This window comes from Lathyrus oleraceus, chromosome 7 (genome assembly GCF_024323335.1).
Source record: "Lathyrus oleraceus cultivar Zhongwan6 chromosome 7, CAAS_Psat_ZW6_1.0, whole genome shotgun sequence".
NCBI classification, from domain to species: domain Eukaryota; kingdom Viridiplantae; phylum Streptophyta; class Magnoliopsida; order Fabales; family Fabaceae; genus Lathyrus; species Lathyrus oleraceus.
The window spans coordinates 322,876,827-322,894,950 of NC_066585.1; the positions used below are offsets into that span (position 1 = coordinate 322,876,827).

The 18,124-nt window shown below is 37.9% G+C and overlaps 1 non-coding gene across 1 annotated transcript; it reads right to left on the bottom strand.

Moving 5' to 3' along the window:
• Window positions 1-17,310: 17,310 nt before the first annotated feature.
• Window positions 17,311-17,417, bottom strand: LOC127109959 (small nucleolar RNA R71). Its single transcript, XR_007797200.1, has one exon. It is a non-coding gene; the product is annotated as a small nucleolar RNA R71 (small nucleolar RNA).
• Between the last annotated feature and the right edge of the window lie 707 nt (window positions 17,418-18,124).

Here is an 18,124-nt window from a genome sequence, read left to right on the forward strand (position 1 = left end):
ATGAGATGAAATATTTCCAAGTTGCACAATCAAATTCAAGATGTCTACTTTAACTTTTATGTTTGGAGTGAGAGCTAAATCAACTTTTATGAGCAAGTGACATGAGGATACATTATAGGTCATTTTGGACCAATACCATTGAACAAGTGATTTTCCTCAACTTCAAAAATGCATAAATCACTCATCCTAAATCCAAATGATGTCAAATTGGTGACCATTTTGAAGGTTTTTTTAATGGTATACAACTTTTATGAATACACTTTTCTCATTTGGAGCTCAAATAAGAAGTTAAGCAAGGTGGAATAATTGAATATGTGGCTTGACACTTAGAAAATATTTTGACATGTTGAAATTTCCAAACTTCCACATCAAAATTGCCCATGATACAAGTTCGAAATGGAAAAGTGTTTAACATAATAGTTGTTCCTCTTGATATAAGCTTTCCAAAGAGTCCTAATTCGTTCATTATGAACAAAGTTTGATAGGTTTGCACATGGATTAAACATGAATGTATCATTTGGAAAGATCAATGCTTCCAATGTTCAAACAACTTTGCCTTGCCATCCAAGCTTCATGCAGACCTCATTTCAGTTGATTGTGGACCTAAATGGATTGCCTCTTGGGTCTGCACATGCCCATGCAAGTATGTGCGTTGCATTACCAAATTTGGAGAATTTTTCAAGTGTGCAAATAACACTTATCATTGCTATAAATAGAGGTCCAAGGCCTCAGTTCAAAGGACCTTGCGCGCCAACTTTTCCCCAAATCTTCCAAACCCTCTTAATTCAAAGGAAAACCTGAGAAATTTCAACTGAAATTTGAGTTTGAATCTCACTATTTCAAGATTCAAAACTCCAGGATCCAAAGCTTTGCATTACTCTTAAGCCACTTCCACAAGCTCCATAAGAAAGATCAAGCACGAATTGAAGCAAGAGAGATCCATTTCTGCACAACATTGAAGGTAATTTTCCAGATTTTTCTTTCTTCGATTCTCTCTTAATATTCATCAATTCTCTTGGATCCTTAGTTGTCTGAAGTCCTACCAATGTAGGCAAGAAGATTGAGTTGCTTTAAGGTCAAATCGAAGCAACTCAGTTGACACACCTCAAAATTCAACTCCACGTATCTCTCTATATATTTAGAGTTAGTTAAGTTTTAGGTGATATTCGTGATCTACGCCATTTTATCTTTAAGATCATGTCCTTTTTTTCATGTATGATGTGGTGATGATTGAACCAGTCCGGCCAAGGTCATCGGAGAAGATGACCGACCTTTAGCTCCGACGATGAGCTGGAAGTGATCAGAACCATTGATCTGTTTTAAAATGTTTTAATCAGGAGCGTACATTGTGATTACCAGGCATGTGGACATTTGACTCAAGCGTACCATGGAACGCACACTCACCACCACTTGATCTGCCACCTCAATTAATTAGGCAGATCAAGTGGTCCACGTTTTTTTGATTATCTGATTTTCATTTTTATTCCTTTGATTATCATTAATTCATATTAATTTTAATATTGATCCAAATAATATGAGAGTTTCACCAGTTTTTTAAAAATAAAATCCTCTTTCATTTTCTGAATTAAAATTATTTTTTGGATCATTATTAATATTTTTCATAATTTAATTGATTTTGTGAATATTTTTAATTGTTTAAAAATACTTTCAATTTTCCAAAAATTCTGAAATTTTTTCTCCAAGGTCCTTTGACCTTGTTTGACCTATGATAAATCTCATGGCCATTTCTTGGTGTTTTGATGAGGTTTTAGGAAATTGACCAACCATATTTAATTTAATGCATTATTTTTACTATTTTTAATTGATTAAATGCCCAATTAATTGTGTAGAGCCATTTTAATTGACTTTATAAGTTTGACTTGTGTTGTTGGGCCTTGGTCAAGGTTGATTTGACCTAGGTTAAGATCATTGGATTTAGGGGATTGATGGAATGTGCATTCCATCTCCCAAAATGAATGAATTATCTTAACTTGGTAAAAGTCCTCCTTTGTCCAATTTGTGTTTGATCCATTTCCCCTCCTTCTTCATCTCATTCCCCTTCTTTATGCATTCATGTCATGGACCTATGATATCTCAATATCCTAAGGCTAGTTGATTCCAAAATCAACATAAGTATGGATGAGATTAGGTCCCCCACTTTGCATATTCTTTTTGTGTGTGGTATGTTTCATGAGCATAGTTCATCATACTATGTCTCTAACATGCACTAACACCAAAATTCTATTGCCCGACCTCAAATAGTTGTGACTTCTACATAAGTCCAATTACGAATGCTTAACATAACGCTAAGTTTTGACACAAAGGCATAACTTTCTAGTTAGTGAGATTGTAAGTCTCCCTTCTTTCATGGTATTGTGTGGAAACTTGGCCTTTTTTCCTTCCTTTGGAAGATGTCTTGGTTCAAGGATCCATGCTTGTGATAAGTGGGTTGAGTGTTCTCCAAAGAATGACTTAAACAAAAGAGAACAAGCAAAAGCAATACTAACTTCTAACTTATTAACAACTAACATTAAATTTCAAGTCCTTTATTTTAATGCACTTTATTTTTTAGCTTTATTCATTTGCCATTATTCATACCATTCTATTTGTTTATGTTAATGTCCTTTGACTTTGTCCACTTGGACCATATTGTGTGATAGATTTTGTTTGTGTATATTGTGTTGTTTGTGTGATCTTTGACCATTAATGTACATAATAAGAACAAAAATCCTAAAAAATATCTTGTGTGGACTGTTGGTTTAATCTGAGACAATTAGACTTAAAATTTAGGCAAAATTCCCTATGCAAAGGACTTGGCCAATGCATACTTTCATGTAACCAAGTGCTTATGATTTGAAACTTCATCTAATACATCATTAAAAAACAATGCATCCATTTTGAAATTGATACCACGAACTATGAGGTTTTGATCCTTCATTTTTCTGTTGATACGTAGGCACAAGTCTGAAGGTCTTGTTAAACACAATAATATAATTAATGGATTCTTTTCTCATCCCCCCATTCTATTTGTTTGCAAACATCATTTGTACAAAAACACATATGCACACAAAAAAAGGGCTCCCTAGGCGTACCTAGGACACTTTGGATGCTAACACCTTCCCTCTATGTAACCAACCGCCTTACCTGTAATCTCTGGCATTTTATTAGTTTTGATTTGAAAACTTCTTCTTTTTGGGTTTTGTTCGTAATTTTCCCCTTTCCCTTGGAAACAATAAAAGCGCGGTGGCGACTCTTGTTTATTTTATGTCTAGCTTGTCCATAGCTTGATGATCATGAATTTCCCGCTACACATACGTTAGAGGAGTATACCCATCTCTTGGGAACACTTGTTTCTAACAAAGTGCCTTTTAGTGGATTGGAGGAGATTCCCATATCTCATCTTATAGCCGAAGCTCTTCATCTGAAGAAGTATGAAATTGTGGCTCATTGGGTGAAGAAAGGAGGAATGTTTGGGTTGACTTCTGAGTTCCTCATCAAGGAAGCTACTGCCTTTGCTCAAGCCAGTAGTGTGGATTCTTTTGAAGCTATCTTTGTGTTTCTCATCTATGGTTTAGCTTTATTCCCTAACATTGACGATTTTGTTGATGTTAACACCATTAGAATTTTCTTGATTGGGAATCCTATGCCCACTCTGTTAGGTGATATGTACTTATCTTTGCATTTGAGGAATTCTAAAGGTGGTGGAACAATTGTATGTTGTGTTCCTCTTCTGTACAAGTGGTTTATTTCACACTTGCATCAGACGCCTACTTTTGTGGAGAACAAACAATGTCTACGGTGGTCTCAGAGACTTATGTCTCTCACTAATGATGATATAGTTTGGTATGATTATTCAATGAGTAGCTTGGGTATTATTGATTGTTGTGGTGAATTATCTAATGTGCCTCTCATTGGTACACAAGGAGGAATCAACTACAACCCTGCTTTAGCTCTCCATCAACTTGGGTTCCCCTTGAGAGACAAACCTAATAACACTCGGTTAGAAGGTATTTTCTATCAATAGGGTAAAGATCCCCAACATTTGAAGCAGAAGATGATACGTGCTTGGCATAATGTGCATAGGAAAGCAAGATCCAAGCTTGGTCCGTGCAACTGTGGAGCTTTGGAAGCTTACACTACTTGGGTGAAGAAGAGAGCTTTGGAATTGAAGATGTTGTATGATTCTGAGAGACCTATGTCTATGGTTGTGGTTGAACCATCAACTCTCCTTCACCAAGATGTAGAGGAGTTGGAAGATGCACCCTCCAAGATGAAGCAAGAGAAGGATATGTGTGAAGAGTGGTTCCATGCTTTGAGCAGAAAGCATGAGGAGTTGCAGCTTGAGTCTAAGGATAAGGATGCACTTATTAAGCTTCTTGAAGACCGAGTAGTGAAGAGACAAAGAGAGCCAAATGTTTCATCTTCCTCTAGTATGCCTCATCCTTCCGGTGCTTGGAAGAAGATTGTTGATCAGTTTGTCCTTAAGAAGGCTCAGATGAAGACTTCTTTTTAGTCCGAGATCCAACGCATTTGAAGGAAGTATGCGCCTGCAACCAGATCATCCGACACCACTATTGTTAGGGTATCCTTAGGATTATTAGTTTCCTTTTCTCTTGTATTTTGTATTTTGGTTTCTGAAATTATACTCAGTGTAATCCTTCCAATTATATAAATAAAAGAGATTTTTATGGTCAATCTAGATTGTGCAATTGTTATTATTATTTATTTTGCAAATAAAAAAGAATGTTCCTTGAAAATAAAAACAATCAAAGCATTATATTTCATGCATCATTTGCATATCAGGTTTTCTTCTGCCAGATGTCTCATTGGTTATTCTTTTGCGCTTCAGCCAAACTGACTCATCGATACAATACCCGTGCCAATCATCCGAGAATCATGGAGCACTTGGAATAAGAGAACAGAGAACTAAAGGACGAGATCGCCCGCCTAACTGCCATGATGGAGTCAGTTCTAGCTTCTCAGAGTCAATATTATCCAACGCCTGCAACTCCTCCTCGTCAAAGGACTGTCACTTCAAAGGTTGCTACCTTAATCATTCCTGTTGCTACTACTAAGTTTTCTCCTGCCATGCCTTCCAGATTCCCGTTGGGAATGCCGCCAAACTTTATGCTCGAGGGTTTTGCGCCTACTTTTGCTTCCATGTCGGCATCTAGCCCGGTCATGTCTATGCCGCCCCCGGTTGTTCATACCCTGCCTCATGTTGAGGATACCAATTACCATTCTGAGTCGTCTAAGGGTCCGGATATCTATGAGAAGATGGATGAAATGAAAGACCAATTCCTTAAGCTGCGAAAGGAGTTGAAGACCTTGAGCGGAAAGGATTTGTTTGGTCAGAGTGTTGCGGAATTTTGCTTGGTTCCCAATGTTAAGGTCCCGATGAAGTTCAAAGTTCTTGAATTTGAAAAGTATAAAGGGAATACTTGTCCCCTCAGTCATCTCGTTATGTATGCTAGAAAGATGTCGACGCAAGCTGATGTTATCCGTTGAAGTATGAAGTACAAAAGCTTGTGAAGAGTGGGGTGCTGTCCTTTGAAGACCGATGGCGTAATGTGAAATCTAATTTGTTGCCTGCTAATGGTAATGCTTCTGTCAACATGGTAGATGGTTGTCCTTGTGAGTACAAGGTTTATGATGTCCTCCATATCAGACAATCGTTGGTGGCAATTCATAAAGATATTTGTTTGGTCAGTGACTGTGAGCATGACCATGATGGTTGTGTGATATGCAGTGTGAACCCTCGAGGATGTGTTATTATCAAGAGGGATATTCAGAGGTTGATGGATGAATGACTTATTCAGATTTGCCAGTCGAGATATATATATGATGTGAATGTGATCGTGCCAGTATTCAAGACCCTCGAGCGGGTAGTTATCCAGTTTGATAGCAGCAACAACAACAATGTCGATAGATCGGTATCGTTGTTGGTTATACGGTTAGCGGGCCTTGTTCCGTATGCATCCGATACAGATATGCCTTATTAGTAGAACGCCACAATGATAGAGAACGGTCAAGATGTTCCTCTATGAGTTGCAGATTCTGTGGTGAATATTACTGATATTGAAAAGGTGATCCGTAGTGGTTGTATGTTTGGTCTGGTTTTTCCAAGAGAGGTAGAAGATGCTGCAGCCAGTAAGAAGGCAGAGATTCCAGTAGAAAATGTAGTTAGTACTTCAGTGTGTCAGTCTGGTGAATCCAACAAACTAAAGCCTAATGATGATGATGAAGTGTTGAAATTCATTAAGAAAAGTGAGTTCAATGTTGTGGAGCAGCTGCTCCAAACTCCGTCAAAGATCGTCATGCTGTCATTGCTAATGAACTCTGAAGCACATAGGGAGGCGTTGTAGAAAGTGCTAGAGCAGGTTTTCGTTGACCATGATGTGACTGTGGATCAGTTTGACCACATTGTTGCAAATATTACTTCTTGCAATAATTTGAGCTTTTGTGATGAAAAACTTCCTGAAGAAGGCAGAAATCATAATTTGGCGCTCCATATTTCTATGAATTGCAAGGAGGATGCTCTGTCCAATGTTTTGGTTGATACTAGTTCATCATTTAATGTGCTTTCAGAATCAACTTTGTCAAGACCTTCTTATCAAGGAGCCCTAATGAGGTATAGCGACGTAGTTGTCAAACTGTTTGATGGTTCTCGTAAAGTTGTCATTGGTGAAGTGGATCTTCTAATTAAGATAGGTCAGAGTGATTTCCAAATTACTTTCCAGGTAATGGATATCCACTCGGCCTACAGTTGTTTATTGGGAAATCCATGGATTCATGAAGTAGGGGTTGTAACGTCTACTCTACACCAGAAGCTAAAATTTGTGAAGAACGACAAGCTTATCGTTGTTGGTGGAGAGAAGGAACTATTGGTAAGCCATTTGTCATATTTTTCATATGTTGATGCTGAGGAGGAGGTTGGAACACCGTTCCAAGCCTTGTCTATTGCTGAGGAGAAGAAAACTAGGGCACCCATGTCTTCTGTAAAAGATGAACGAAGGGCTATTGAGGCTGGAAACGTTGATCAGTGGGGTCGTGTGGTGGAGATTGTTGAGAAAAAGAATAGGGCCAGATTGGGATTTCAACCAGGGTCGCTCAACGTCAAACCTGATGATCTGAAATCGAGTTTTCATAAAGGAGGGTTCATTCATGGGAATGATCAACACTCAGTTGTTGTGATTGAGGACAATGAAGATGAAGATGAAGCTTGCGCCAACTTTGTGATGCATGGCCAGACTTGCAACAATTGGGTTGTTGTTGGTGTTCCTACTATTATTCATCGCTCTAAGTAATTTGTTTTTCATTTTTAAGAAAAATCCTTCTCCTATGCCTAAGGGAGAAGTGAACATTGTTGGGCATTTCTATTATCATCAATAAAATACAATTTTATTCATCCACATCTATGATGTTTTGTTTTTACTTTTCGCTTTTCTGAAAATGGTAATCATAAAAAACATGAATAAGTAACAATCTTCCATCTGTATAATATTTGGTCACAATTCAATTCTCTAAAATCAAAATATCAAATCATTATGCAGGTTGGTTCTCAAACCTATTGAATACAATGATCATACTCCCTCTCCAAACTTTGATTTCCCTGTGTTCGAAGCTGAGGAAGAGACTGATGATGAAGAGGTATCTGATGATTTATCTCGTTTACTTGAGCATAAAGAAAAATCTATTCAGCCGTTCGAAGAGCAGATTGAATTAGTCAACTTGGGTTTCGAAGATGATGTGAAGGAAGTCAAGATTGGGTCTCAACTGTGTCCAGAGGCTAAGAAGGGATTGATTGATCTTCTTCCAGAGTATTCCGATGTGTTTGGTTGGTCCTATCAAGACAAGCCTGGTTTGGATTCTGAGATTGTGGAGTATAGATTCTCGTTGAAGCCAGAATGCCCGTCGGTCAAGCAGAAGTTGAGAAGGATTCATCCTGACATGGAAATTAAGATCAAAGAGGAAGTGCAAAAGCAGATTGATGTTGGTTTTCTTGTTACCTTTGAATATCCGCTGTGGGTGGCCAATATTACGCATGTTCCGAAGAAAGATGGAAAAGTTCGTATGTGTGTTGATTATAGAGATTTGAACAAAGCTAGTCTAAAAGATGATTTTCCTATGCCACACATTGATATGTTGGTAGACAATACAACTAAATACAAAGTCTTTTCGTTTATGGACGTATTTTCCGTTTATAATCAGATCAAGATGGTACCTGAAGATATGGAGAAGACCACATTCATTACACCCTAGGGAACATGCTGTTATAGAATGATGCCTTTCGGCTTAAAGAATGCTGGTGCAACATACCAGAGAGCTATGACCACTCTTTTTCATGATATGATGCATAAAGAGATTGAAGTTTATATTGATGATATGATTTCCAAATCAAGTGATGAAGAAGGACATGTTGAGCATTTGTTGAAGTTATTCCAGCATTTGAGGAAGTACAAACTCCGCTTGAATCCCAATAAGTCTACTTTTGGTGTTCGCTCTGGTAAGCTGTTGGGATTTATTGTCAGCGAGGAGGCTATTGAAGTTGATCCTGCCAAGGTCAAAGCAATACAAGAAATGCCTGCGCCCAAAACTGAGAAGAAAGTCAGAGGTTTTCTCGGCCGTTTGAATTATATCTCAAGATTTATATCGCATATGACTGCCACATGTGCGTCTATTTTCAAGCTTCTTCAGAAAGATCAGTCTTGTGATTGACTGTGCTTGATGAGAGTATGAACTGTATTCTAGCAAGATGAATCTGGGAAGAAGGAGTATGCAATTTACTACCTCAGTAAGAAGTTCACCGACTGTGAGACTCGGTATTCTATACTTGAGAAGACATGTTGTGCATTGGCTTGGGCTGCTAAGCGTTTGTGCCTGTATATGTTGAATCATACTACTTGGTTGATATAAAAAATGGATCCAATCAAGTACATTTTTTAGAAGCCTACTTTAACTGGGAGAGTTTCCCGTTGGTAGATGTTGTTATCCGAGTATGATATCGAATACCAATCTCAAAAAGCTATCAAAGGTAGTGTCTTGGTTGACCATCTGGATCACAAACCAAATGAAGCTTACCAGTCAGTGCAATACGATTTTCTTGATGAAGAGATCTTGTACCTAAAAATGAAAGATTGTGATGAACCATTGGTTGAAGAAGGGACAAAACTTGGTTCCCGTTGGGGCATGGTATTTGATGGAGCTGTTAATTCATATGGTAATGGCATTGGGGCAGTGATTATTACTCCTCAAGGCACTCATTTTCCGTTCACAGCTAGATTAACTTTCAAGTGTATAAACAATATGGCTGAGTATGAAGCTTTCACTATGGGGCTTGAGGAGGTCATTAATCTCATAATTAAATATCTTGATGTCTATAGAGATTCGACTTTGGTTGTGAACCAGATCAAAGGCGAATGGAAGACGAATCAACCCGGTTTGATACCATATAGAGACTATGCGAGGAGGATTTCAATTTTCTTTACAAAGGTTCAGTTTCATCATATCCCTCGAGATGAAAATCGGATGGAAGATGCTCTTGCAACGTTGGCTTCAATGATTAGGGTGAAATTTTTGAATGAGGTTCCCAATTTGAATGTGATGAGTCTTGATATGTCAGCTCATGTACTTGCTGTTGAAGAAGTCAATGAAGAAAACCCATGGTATTTTGATATCAAAGGTTTCCTCCAAAGCCATATTTACCCGTCTAGGGCATCTTGGAAAGATAAGAAGACTTTGAGGAGATTAGTTGGAAACTTCAACCTTAATGGTGATGTGCTTTACAAGAGAAATTTCGATATGGTTTTGCTCAGATGCGTGGATAGAGATGAAGCAGACTTATTGATGACTGAAGTCTATGAAGGTTCCTTTGGTATTCATTCCAATGGACATGCTATGGAAAGGAAGATGTTGAGAGCAGGTTACTATTGGCTAACAATGGAATCTGACTGTTGCAAGTTTGTGAAGAAATGCCACAAGTGTCAAATTTATGCAGATAAAGTTTGTGTTCCTTTGACACTGTTGAATGTCATTTCCTCTCCATGGACATTCTCCATGTGGGTAATTGATATGATTGGTATGATTGAGCCCAAAGCATCAAACGGGCATCATTTCATTCTGGTGGCTATCGACTACTTCACAAAATGGGTGGAAGCGACATCGTACACAAATGTAACAAAGCAAGTTGTTGTAAGGTTTATCAAGAATCAAATTATATGTCGTTATGGTGTTCCAAGTAAGATCATTACTGATAATGAATCGAACTTGAATAATAATATGGTGGAAGCTCTTTGTAAATACTTCAAGATTGCACACCATAATTCTTTTCCTTACATACGCAAGATGAATGGGGTTGTTGAAGCTGCGAATAAGAACATCAAGAATATCATTCAAAAGATGGTTGTGACGTATAAAGATTGGCATGAGATGTTCCCATTTTATTTGCATGGGTACCGTACATCCATCCGTACTTCAACAGGGGCAACCCCTTTCTCTCTCGTTTATGGTATGGAAGTTATGCTCCCAGTGGAGGTTGAGATCCCGTCATTGTGTGTCTTGATGGAAGCCAAGTTGACAGAAGTTGAATGGTGCAAGACCAGATATGATCAGCTGAATTTGATTGAAGAGAAGAGATTGACTGCCATGTGTCATAGTCAGTTATATCAGCAGAGAATGAAAAAAAAATTGATAAGAAGGTCAGGCCTCATGTGTTCAGAGAAGGTGACCTTGTGCTCAAGAAGATTCTATCTTTCAAACCTGATGCTAGGGGTAAATGGACTCCTAATTATGAAGGCCCATATGTTGTTAAGAGAGCCTTTTTAGGCGGTGCTTTGATTCTTACAACTATGGATGGTGAAGAGTTCACTCGTCTTGTGAATGTCGATGAAGTCAAGAAATACTTAGCCTAAAAATAAAAGAACAACTCGCTAAGTTGAAAACCCGAAATGGCGGCTTAGGCAAAAACGAGCATCTTGGTGGATTGAAAACCCGAAAGGGCGATCCAGGCAAAAGTTAGAGACATAAAACAGAAAAAAAATCCTAATAGATTGAGTACCCCACCTTGGGGAAATCTATGCAAAAATTAGGGATTATGGCAAGTAACTGCATTTGGTTGGTCCTGATCATTTGAGCAGTTTTGAGCAGGTCATTTTATTCTGATTCATCATTCTCAACCAAAGCCAAGAGCACAATGGCTATTGAAGTTTGTAGGAAAAGTAGTGATCATTGTATTTAATGTATCCCTTTTCCATGTAAGTTACAATTTTCAACTTTTGTAAAGATCTATGGAGTCTTGTCATTTACAGACTACCATTCTATTAAATAAAGTTGAGCTTTTTATCCAATTGTTTCTACTCTTATTTACTTCTGCTAAATAAAATTGAATTTTTATGATGATAACTTTGAAATAAATTAATAAATAAAAATCATTTTTTTAAATAATGAAAGAAATTACTTTAAAAGAAAACGATTTCAGTAAGGAATATCAATAGCAGTCTGAGAATAGGTAAGTCTTGAAGTGCGAAGTCTTGTTGGTCTTCCCCAAGCAGTTGGTTTGGTTTTTTTTCCAAATAATTTATCATTTATCCCTAGTAGAGTTGAGTTGGTGATGAGTCCCTTTTGCAAAACTTTTTCCCCAGCTAAGTTGTAGGCTCACAACCTCAGCAATTTGCCTAGTTGCTCTGTGCAGAGTTTTATCTCTTGTACTCCCCGATGGAGTTCACCCTTAGATACGACAATGTTGATTCTGAGCAGTATTTGATTTGGTACCCTATGAGGTTGTCTCTCATTTGATATAGTGTTGACCTAAAATTCCCCGCAGAGTTGACAGCTTGGATCCTCAACATATCTTTTCTCTTTCCCCAGCCAAGATTGAGATATTCAATTCCAGATTATTTATGTTAATCCCCAACATTTTTCTCCAGTCGGTGTTTCCATCTTGTTGAGATTAGTCGAGTGTTGCAGTAGTGATTCAAATCTGTGATATATGTATCCTTTGTGATTATTTTGTCAGCATAATCATCAATCATATACATACATATTCATACATCAGATATTTCATTATACATTTTTATTGCATTTAATTATTCTTATTCGTTGTTTTGGTGATATTATTTCTCCATGCAGATTTGGTGCGTCTGTCATCTTTCAATCGTAGAGCGTCAACCCCTTAAGCAGAAAGAGTTTAACCTTTCTCATTCCCCACTAAGTTATTTCCTCGTGGATGATTATTATTTCAGTTTCCACCCTAGTTAATTATCTGGATGGAACCACTCCCCTTGACTTATATCCTCATTTGGGTTGAGTCCTTGTTTGACCGTTTCTTTCTAGCTCTTACCAAGATAGATACTTTTGGTCCCTTGAGAGTCTATTACCCAGTAACTGGCAATATTCTTCTCGATTTTTGAGTACTTTACTTTTGCCCAATACCCGGTAAAAGGTAATCTACTTCCTTTGCTTTCTCCAGTGGATTTATTTTTACGTTTCCCCGGGCAGTCTATCCTTGATATGTTCATCCTGACCGATGACAGATACTCTCCCTTTGTGGTTTTCTACCTAGTAAAAAGATAGTTGTAATCCCTATTTCATTCCCCAGAGAGTTAATCCTTGATATGTTCATCTTAACCGATGACGGATTTTCTCCTTTTTGCGGTCTTCTGCCCAGTAACAAGTAGTTGTAAATCCTGTTTTCCCCTGTTGAGTCTATCCTTGATATGTTCATCTTAAACGGTGATAAATATTCTCTTTTCATATTCTATCCAGTAATTGATTGATATAATTCCTACTTTTTCTCGGCAGTCTATCCTTGATATGTTCATCCTAACCGATGACGGATATTCTTCCTCTGAGTCTATCCTTCATATATTCACTTTAGCCAGTAACTGATATTCTCTTTCTTGGTCTTCTGCCCAGTAACCGGTAGTTGTAAACCCTATTTAATATTCTCCCCAGCAGGTTATTCTTACCCAGTGACCGGTAACGAATACACCTCTTTTTCCTCAATAAGTCATCCTTGATATGATTATCCTAACCGGTAACGGAAGTCCCTCTGTTAGAGTATATTATCTTTCTACCCAGTAACCGGTAATAGATAATATATCTCTGGTACTCTTGTGTTGAATTTCATTCTTCCCTAGTTGAGTTTGAGCGCGTATTTCCTCAATGAAGTCGCTAGTACCCTGTTTGGTACGAGTATTTTAGTTTTGTTCTGATTTACCCGTTTCCGCTGCATATTTTCTCTTTTTCCCCAACCGAGTCTTTCCATTGATTTATTTTCATAAAATCCCTCTCATGTCTTCAGTAGTTTTCAAGTCGTAGCCTGACATACGCACAATAATTTATCCCCAAAGTCTCTGTCTCCCCAGTGAGTTTTCCTTATGGAATGCATTATGCTCCTGTGGACTTTCAGTCTCTCCGGATTCCTTTTCTTTGTGGCAATTTTTTCCCAAAGAGATTATTTTTAACATTCATATCATATGCATCATGAGGTCTCTTAGGGACCAAAATTTGTTTCTATATGTTGTATTTAACTCCATTCTACTGAGTTGATATTAAGATTTTAACCTTCACATCCTCAATTAGAATGTCCTTAAATAGGGGCAGTTGTAAGACCCCAATTTTGACCCTAAGATCCCTCATGCTATCTCATCATGTGCAGTGGCTTTGGGATCACACCTTAGCATCCTCCTTACCCCTCATTCATTGGGTTTGCATTGGAAGAGATCACCAAGCGCATTTGATTGTATCATACTTTGTTTTTCATTATTTACTAACCAAAATACCAAAAATATGTCAATGTATAGTTGTGGCTTTTGTAGGTAGTGTGTGTGTCCACCAATGCCTCATCAGGCTCATATCTAGGGTTTGAGACCCTCAATGCAATGAGAATAATGAAGATATAGTTCAAAAAGATTCTAGACATCATATATGGATCCCTATGGTCTTCACATGTCATTTTGATCAATAATTCATCAAGAGTTTGAAGCTTGTTTCCCTTGGAAGCCCTAATTCATCTGGGTATCTTGTGTGACTTCCTCAACAAATTTCTTCATCATTTAATCAAATATTTCAAGGGATAACTCATATTACATCATCTTACATATATATGATCCTCCATGAGTCCCAAATATCAAGAGAATGTCAAGTTTGCAAGATGGTTCATGGTGGTTGACCAAAGAAAGTCAACTTGTCAAAATTGGGGTTCGCTAGACCCTATCTTCTACAATATTTCAAGAGAAACGTTACTCCTTATGACATTCAGAAAAACTTTCATGTTGAAGTCAAGACCTATTTTTTCTTGGAAAGTCTTTTTATGGTGAAAGATTATAGGTCATTTTGTCTAAACCCTAGTTAGGAGGTCAACTTCAAAGGACCATAACTTGCTCAATTTTTATGATATTAAAGCCATTCAAGTTCCATGATACAACTAAAGATGTCCTTTTAAACTTGTATGTTTGGAATAAGTTCAAATTTAACTTGCAAATGCATGTACCAATAGGAAAGATTATAGGTCATTTTGGGTTATTACCATTGAACAAGTAATTTTCCTCAACTTCTAAAATGCATAACTCCTTCATGCCAAATCCAAATGAGGTCAAATTTATGACCAAATTTAATAGGTTTGAAAGGGATATAACTTTGATGAAGGAATTTTTTTAATTTTAAGTCCATAGAAACTTTTCAAATATGTTTGATTTTCCAAACTTCCAAATCAAAATTAATCATGATCCAAGCTTCAAATGAAAAGTGTTTAACATGAAAGTTGTTCCCCTTTATCTCACCTTTCTAAAAAGTCCAAGATCATCTGATTTGGACAAGGAATGAAGGACTTGCGCATGGGTTCTTTTCAGAGGGCCATTTGGATGAATTTCACCTTCACATTTCAAATTCAATTGCATGGCCACATGACATGATTTTAACATGATGCACAAGCAATTTTAGATCTGAATACATCATTTGGTGGGCCTATCACACGCCCATGTAAGCATGCAATGCAAATTGCTAAATTTAGTAAATTTTGGATGTGTGTGGATGATAACGCAAAAACACATCAGATATTTGCCTTGATTTACATTCAAAGATCATACCATTTTTATTAATATCCCAATTATTATGCAAGTATTCGTGTTGTTTTTGCAGGTGTTTAAATCTCCATGGATTAATGAGAAAAATGAAGAAAAGGAAGAAAAAGAAGAAGAAACAGATGAGAAAGCACAACAAAGAGTAGAAAACCAGATTATGCAGAATTTGTTGATGTGACGACCGTCACAGATTCATGACGCTCGTCACGACCCAGACTGTGACGACCGTCACAAGCCCATGACGAGCATCACAAGCCCATGACGAGCGTCACGCGACCACAATATGCGCTTTGAAACAGTCAATCACAGGCACCCAAACGTGCCTAAATTCCCTCCAACAAACTTACTCCCACGGATTCCTCATTCAAACCAAGTCTTACTTGAATATCTCAACCACCAAGACCTAAAGGAGCACTATATAAAGGACCAAAATGGGAAAACTTGGGGACGACTACAATTTACACTCACGCTCTGCAATTTAGTTTTTCAGCTTTCTAGCTTTTAGTATTTTCTTTTCAGCAACCTTGTTTCCGTTGCCTTAGTTTATTCGCCATTCTTTTTAGAATTCCGTTTTTTCCCTTTTCTTTCCATTTTCTAGTTAGCCATAGTAGTAGTTTCCTACACTGGGGGACTACTACACTTTATTTAATTTTTGTAAGCAATTTGTATTGAAGAAACAAAAGCCTACCGACTTGTGGAGGACTGCTCAAGTGCTCCAAGAATCGCTATACTCTGTTACTTTGATTGCTAGGTTTTTATTGGATTATTATTATTATTGCCCAATTATTATTATAGTCATGTTTGCCGCAATGTTGATCTGTATATGCGTTGTGTTTGCTTTATTTAACATGTCCGGCTAAATTACCGGTATCGGTATGTAGCAATTTAATTTGATGGGATTTAATAATAATCGGTGAAAACCCTTTTTCTCAAACAATCTTTTAGGATGAAGTTTTTAATTTAAATTTAATTAACTTTATCACAAAAGTGTGAAAAAGCTATTTAATACGGGTTTGCCACGAGAGTGGGAAATTAACTAAGGTGAGAACCAACAATCGCGAGAGCGTGAGGCTCGAGCTGGATAGTAAAAATTAGGCATTGAATTTAAAAACAGCGAGAGCACTTTAAAAGCAATTAGAACTTATTTATTTTCAAAAAGTAATTTTAATTTCAAATGGGACAGTGAGAGCGTACATTCTGACTTAAAGCTACAAGCCGAATCAACAACCACGAGAGTGTGAGATAAAGCTTTTTAAATAAATATTTTCTACTGAGAGATATTTGGCATTTAAACTATTCACCAGTGACTTATCGAATCCCTGACAATTAATGCGCTGCATACTGATTCCTTCCATAAATTCTTTCTTAAAACTACATTTCCCTTAGATTTACTATATTTCCCCCGAACTTCTACTAATCATTCCCTTAGCTAAACATAGTGACGTTAGTAACACTAGTTTGACCATAGGTCCCTGTGGGATCGATATCTTTTAAAACTAAAGCGACTGGACTGTGCACTTGCAGTCAAGTACCCGACAGACTATATTTTATATATAGCCAGATCGAGCATCAAGTTTTTGGCGCCGTTGCCGGGGACCTATTTTAGTCGAATAGTGCGATTCTTTCGTTGCACGGTATAGACTAAGGTATAAATAAAAACTAATCTTCTCTCCCTTCTTTCCCCGATTGTATGCCAAGTACTCGCTCACAAGGCGATAACTTAGCACCACCAGTCCCAGAATTAGAGCGTTTCTTATACGTGAGACGCCGAATACACGAATATCAACAAAAGTACGATATTCCCAATATCTTCTCTCCTCCTAAACCAGAAGAAAAACCAACCATGGTTGAAGAAGGCCCACAAAATCGTCCTCTTAAATTCTACGCTACCCCGTCCCAACAAGAACCTCAGAACAGCATTGCTGCCCCCGCTATAAATCGAAACAATTTTGAGCTGAAACCCTCACTATTATCAGCCGCCCAACAACATCAATTTGCTGGAAATCCTACGGACTATCCTAATGAACACCAGACCAAGTTTGTGCAGTACACAGATACTGTAAAGGCAAATGGTGTATCTTAAGATGCGATAAGACTGCGCCTCTTTCCTTTCTCACTAAGAGACAGACCTTGGGCTTGGTTGCAATCCTTTCCCTCAAACTCCGTTACGACATGGGAAGAACTGAAGAACATCTTCTTATCCCGATATTATCCGCCGAGCAAAACTGCTATGCTAAGAGCTCAGATCAACGGATTCAGGCAAAAAGATGTAGAATCTCTCTACGAAGCGTGGGAGAGATACAAGGACATGATGAGGATATGTCCACATCACGGTCTCGAAGACTGGGTTATCATTCACACATTTTACAATGGGCTTCTGTATAACACAAGACTTACAGTAGACGTTGCCGCGGGCGGTGCACTTATGGACAAGCCATACAACGAAGCCTATCAACTCATTCAAAACATGGCCCAAAACCATTGCCAATGGGGAGGTGAAAGAACTCCAGTGAAAAAGTCCCAGACAAAGGGTGGAATGTACGAAATTAGTAGCCTTGACCATGTTCATGCAAAGGTGGATGCCCTTGTTCAAAAATTAGATAACTTGACCATACCACCCGCAGCCACCGTGGCTGCTGTAACTCCAAACTATGAGTTATTTGGAAACCCTGGACACACTGCACAAGAATGTCAAATATTAGCAGGAGTCCCAACCGATCAAGTGAATTACACACAAGGAAATCCCTATTCGAATACCTACAACCCAGGGTGGAAAAACCATCCTAATTTCTCGTATAAGAATAACAATGCCCTGTATGCACCTGGCCAAGCACCAGCTGTTCCGCCTGGATATCAAAAGTTAGCTAATAATGCTCCTAACATGCCTAGGAAGTCAAATCTCGAATTAATGATGGAAAGCTTTATAGCTACCCAAGCTCAGACAAACAAAGACTTCTTGAACCAAAACATACATTCTAGCGAGCAACTTAAACAACTAGCGAACAAAGTAGACGCCTTAGCCACCCACAATAAAATGCTTGAAA